The sequence below is a fragment of the Alexandromys fortis genome, unplaced genomic scaffold (assembly GCF_014885135.2).
Source record: "Alexandromys fortis isolate MF-2015 unplaced genomic scaffold, M_Fortis_MF-2015_v1.1 scaffold_123, whole genome shotgun sequence".
NCBI classification, from domain to species: Eukaryota; Metazoa; Chordata; class Mammalia; order Rodentia; family Cricetidae; genus Alexandromys; species Alexandromys fortis.
Genome location: NW_026068003.1, coordinates 2,082,516 through 2,088,164, shown reverse-complemented (window position 1 = coordinate 2,088,164; position 5,649 = coordinate 2,082,516). Strand labels below are relative to the sequence as shown.

Genomic DNA, 5,649 nt, shown 5'->3' with positions numbered 1-5,649 from the left:
AATGGCAGGAGGGGTTTAGAAGGCTGGAGCCCGGATCAATCAATGCATCACCACTAACTTATGATGGAAGTTAGGACTTCCTTCTGTGATACCACCTTGCCTGGAGGAGGGAAAAGGGTTAGTGAGATGCCAGGCTGATTAATTCTGAGCTCAGATGACCTTCAGGTAGTTAGGGATCACCAGAAGGGCACTGTCTATGGAAATTAGAAGCCCACAGACTCCCTCACCTCAGAATTCTCCAAAGGGGAGTCCTCCAAATTGTGGTAATCTCTAACATGGCACACGACCTATGGCCTGACCAAATCACAAGTCCAACACCCATGGGATCCATGAGGGACTGGAATTCTGCTATTTCTCGAGTTCTCTTTCTATACATTAAGCTGACTGGCTGACAGAGATGTGCATCTCTGAGAGATCCAGAATTCCCCTGTGAGTAGGGCTTGCTACACAGGAAGTTCTCTCTGTTCAACATACACCTTAGTCCTCCAGGGGTCTGAAGTTTGCTGCCTCTCCCGCTGGCCTTGCCCATCCTACCTACCCACACAAAAAAGAGACAAGAAACAGAGAACAGGCAGGAATGTGTGAACGGTTGCCGACAAGAGATGGGGTCTCGCCATTCCCTTCTCCCGTGCCTGGCTCTATTTAATCAGCCTTTCATTTATCCAGACCCTTAGCGGGCAGCAAAGAACAGACAGCAGTGCTTACCTTCATGGGAAAAAAAAAAAAAAGCTTTTTTTTTTCTTTACATTTCAACACCAAGGTAGCAAAATTATTCCATTTATTCTGTAGACTTTCACTAAGTAAGTAGACATGATTTATGTTAATTTCTACACAATGATGTGAATTAAGGCTGTGAAAGGCTTTAGGGAAACTCTCACTATTCCTGAAGCTCTTCCTGTCAGGGGCTGACTTCCTGGACTTCTGCACACTTCCTCAGCGGGCCTGAGCAGGCACTGGCCAGACAAAGTGGCCTCTCGCAGACGGAAGATTTGTTTCAAACAATCTATTCACTTGTTACAGTTTCAGGGTCCAAATCAATATCATAAAAACAGGGCCGGGTAGGGAGTCCAGGCATTGTGTTCATCTTTCCTACTACAGGATACAGAAAACCAGCGCCAACGCTGGCACAGCTGTCACAGATGGCCAGAACGAAGCCAGCTGGGCACACCTTTTTGCTCTGGGTTGTGAGCCAAAAACAAATGTGTTTTGGCCGTGCAGATGGGTGGATTCCCAAAGCCCTGCTTTGTGTAGACCTCTGCTCTGTTCTGCGCTTCTGGGAGGAACTTGATGTCATCTGCCCCTTAGATCTTCCGTGCAATGATCCTGATTTTTATCATTAACTGGGAGCTTGAGGTCATAGAGGAGCTGGAAGCTGCTGGGGGCCTGTGATGCTCGCTGGACTGCCTGAGCCAGGGCTAAGGCCTCCTGCCTCTGGCCCCTCCTGCCCAGTGGGTGGATTTGACAGTGTCAGAAACCTGGTGTTCTCTGGAGAGGCAGCAGATGAGGTTCAGTTCAGCCTCTGTATCTGTCTTGAATGTGTTCCTGGCCACGACCACAGGCACTCCAAACATCCTAGCATTTTCTATTTGTTTCCTGAAGTTACTGAAGCCCCTTTCTAGCAAGTTGAGGTCCTCTTCTGTGTGAGCCTTGGGAAGGGGCAGCCCAGCGGTGATTGTGGAGCTGCCCCCCTACATCTTAAGAGCACTGACAGTGGCAACAAGAACCCCCACGTGCGGCTGGAGATCAGAATACTGGCACTGATGTTGAAGAACTTTTCTGTTCCTGTGTCTGCTCCGAATCATGCTTCAGTCACTAGGAAGCCTTCAGGGCCAACAAGTTCGAGTGCAATCCCGTCTGTAATTATGGAGGAATTCCCATGTGTGATGTTGGCAAAAGGCCCAGTATGGACGAACACCGGTGTGCCCTCCAAGGTCTGCATGAGTTTGGGCTTGATTGCGTCCTTCATCCGCACCATCAGCGCTCCACTCACACCCAGATCCTCAGGATGATGGGTCTTTTTTTCTTACTGGATGCCACCACCATTTTGCCCAGTCTCTCTCTCATGTCTTCCCAGGGAACTAGTGAGGGCTAGAATGGCCATGATAGCACTCGCCACAGTGATATCAAATGGGGCCGTCAGAGTGTGGCCTTTCTCTGTTGGAGCCTGTCCGGCTGTGATCTTCCTCAGGAATCTATCGTTGATGCCCAGCACTCTCTGCCACGTTATGGTTTCTGGATTACTATCCGGTCTTGCAAATCTGTTTATCTCATCATCTGTCTGTGTGGCAGGGTCAGTCTTTTCAAAGCCTAACCTCTGTAAGCTTCTGATCTGGATATCAGAGAACTTTCTTACTCCAGTTACTGAAGGTACCAAGCGATTAAAGAGAGCCTTGTCTGTCTGGGTCAGCTCAAGAAACATCTGAGCACGGATGGCAGCAGCCACGAGGTTATTAGCTGCAGTGATGGTGTGGATGTCATCAGTGAGGTGGAGATTAAACTCTTCCATAGGAATGACCTGGGAATAGCCACCCCCTGCAGTGCCAACTTTTATTCCAAAGAAAATTTTTCCAGGGACCTACCAGTCCAATTATGATTGTACTTTTCCCTAGGAAAGATGCACTTCTTTCTCTCTCTCTTTCTTTCTTTCTTTCTTTCTTTCTTTCTTTCTTTCTTTCTTTCTTTCTTTCTTTCTTTCTTCCTTTCTGTTTTTTTGAGATAAGGTTTCTCTGTAGCTTTGGAGCCTGTCCTGGAACTAGCTCTTGTAGACCAGGCTGGCCTCAGACTCACCTCTGCCTCCCGAGTGCTGAGATTAAAGGCATGTGCCACCACTGCCCGACAAAAGAAGCATTCCTTGTGACTTATTTTCTCCTATGTAAAATTACTGTTCTCCTAATAGGGGACAATCATATATGCCCAAATAGTAAGTTTACATCACCAAATTGAGTGATGAACATGTGGAGAAATGATTAGGTACCACAATGGTTTGCTTATGTGTATGTGTGTATAGATGCCTGCAGAGACCAGAAGGGGATGTCGAATCCTCTTGGAGCTGGAGTTGCAGGTTGTTGTGAGTCATCACACAGGGATGCTGGAAAATCCAACTCGAGACCTCCAGAAGAATAGGAAAGATTTGTAACACGTGAGCCATTGCTAGCTCCAGCACAGTGGTTTTGACATGTATAGTTGTGAGAGAAAACCACAAATTCTCACATTTTCAAAATATCCTATCCTTTCTCATCCCCTCTCATTCCCAAAGATTCTTTAGGCAGCCTGGGAGGGACTCCCTGCCTGTGCTGGTGTATGAGGGTTTGGCTGTGTGCAAACTCAGTTCCTCTACAAGAACAGTGGGTGCTCTTAATCAGTGGCCCATCTCTCCAGCCTGCCGTGATTGCACCACAATTTAACCATCTCCCCAGCTGATTGGAAAGGATGGATAGAAACACATTTCATTTAACCATAAGCTCTGGGAGGCCGGCGACTCCTTTCTCCACATTTAGAAGTTGGCCCACAAATGTTTGTCGGCTTCATAATAGCTAGGGAGGTAGTATGCCTCTCAAAGAATGTTAAGATAATCTAGTATCAGAAGAATTCCGGGGTAAATAATTGAAGTCGAGGGAATCTGCTTTTATCATTTCCTTTAGGGATTTACCACTTACAGTGTCACAGTCACATGCCCGCAGGAAACAGAAGGACAGAAGAGAGATGGAAGCTGAGAGGGGCATCCATTTCTGGTGCCATATAATCAGGTCCACCTGAATCCACAACCCTTGCCCATTATGCTTCATCTGGAGAAAGTTCCATCAAGAACAGTGGGCAGAGTCACGGTGACAGCCGTCAACCCTACCCAGTGTTGGGACCACCGCGACCCTGTGAACTGGACCAGTTACAGCCTCCCCATTAGACAAGCAGCTGTTTTCACATTTTCCACTTGAATCCTTTCTAAGAACAGATCACACAGAGCTGAGTCAATGCGACGACAGGGTAAATCTTAGAAATTTCAAAAAAGAACAGTTACTGACTTCCAAATACCCATTTCCCACCAGTTATTTTGTTTTGAAACAGGACCAGTTTTGACAAAGAGCATATTTATGAACCTATATTGTTCAGTTTATTGAAAACTTTTTCCTGGTGTCTGCCCAATACCCAAAAGTATGTCAGGGAACAAAAAGCAAACTTGCTGCTGCTGTCAACTCACTGTCTGAAATCACCCTGAGTTGGGGCTGGTTCTATCCCTTGCGTTTGTTCACACTGGTTCTCTCTGCTTCCCTCCAGATGAGCGCAGAGGACTTCGCCTGTCTCAGTCAACTTTGAAAAGCCCTTTCTTCCCTAGATAAAGATCAAGCCGTGTCATTTTCTGTAAGATCATTGAAGGCACAAACCTGCACTATTTCTGTTTTATGCCATTTGTCAAATCTTCTTCCCACCTCTGACCCTTAACTGCTTGAGAAATGTGTGAGCACGCCTTAATGAATATGCAAAACATTAATTCGGTTAATTAGGTGGTTTTCAGTATAATTATGCTTTCCAAAAAACAAATGCCACAAACCTGTTCTTATAAGCCAGCCGTTTTCTTTTCATTCCAAAAGTTGTTCAGCCGGCTTAGATTTTCCCTCTGAGAATACTGCTTTTCCTGTTTATGTGATTGCCATTTCAACTCTGCAAGTGTAGCCAGGACTTGGTCTGGGAGGAAGTGAGAAGGGAGCCACGCTGAAGAAGCCGGGGAGTCTGGGAGAGCCGAGAAGTAGTAACACAGTAGTGCATTGCCTTTGTCAGTAAGACTATGGGAGGAGCCAAAATTGACAGCATGGTAAGACACTCATTTCCTAGGAATGGCTCTGCCTTGCTATACCTGATTAACTGGTCTCAATATTAAGCATCTCCCCTCTACTCCCAACCCTCTGCTTCCTAGCCTCCATGAGGTCAGTATCTTTCTTCCCTTTGTTTCCTGCCTCGCCAAAGTCTTCAAAGCAATGGAACCTGATGACTATGGACTGAAACCATGAAACAAAACACATCTTTATTCCATTATTTATATCTGTAATTTTCCAGAATGCTTTGTTTTAATGTTAAAGGGAGCAGAGAGAAGGAAATGTAGCCTTGATACAAATCTGTGGTGGACTGTGAGGTAGAACAACTAGGGCTCCCTCCGTTAGTTCTCTGTAGTAGGATATCCGCAAAGCCCATTCCTGAGGCCACCACAGGACTGCGATTAGACATGTGTCCGGAGAGTTTTTTAATATCACAGTTAAGGTAATAGATAGTTTTGGCCTCATGAAGGAGAAAAAACTAAAAGTGTGGACACTACAGTTGTTCCAAATGGACTCAACAAAATAAGAAGAATGTGCAGGACGAGTCTTCAAAGGAAAAAAATAAAAGGGATTCAAAGAATAGCATTCACCATGAAGCCACCAGAGCAGCTAAGATGCAGTCCCAGGAGCTGCAAGTCCTTCCAAGTTAAAACAGTAAATAATTTGATTGATATAAAGATTAATAGCCAAAATCACAGGAGTCCTTCAGAAGCAGCATAGAACAGCCAGCGCCAAAGATTAATAATGGCAAAAGACAACACTGTGATACTCAGCATCACAGCGATGGATCATGGGAGGGTTTAATGAGAGAATCTCAGAAGAGGAATTTCAATAGAGCTGA

The 5,649-nt window shown here is 45.7% G+C and overlaps 1 pseudogene; it reads right to left on the bottom strand.

The window, feature by feature from the left end:
- Window positions 1–1,003: 1,003 nt before the first annotated feature.
- On the bottom strand, window positions 1,004–3,785 carry LOC126513037 (C-1-tetrahydrofolate synthase, cytoplasmic-like; annotated as a pseudogene).
- Window positions 3,786–5,649: the final 1,864 nt, after the last annotated feature.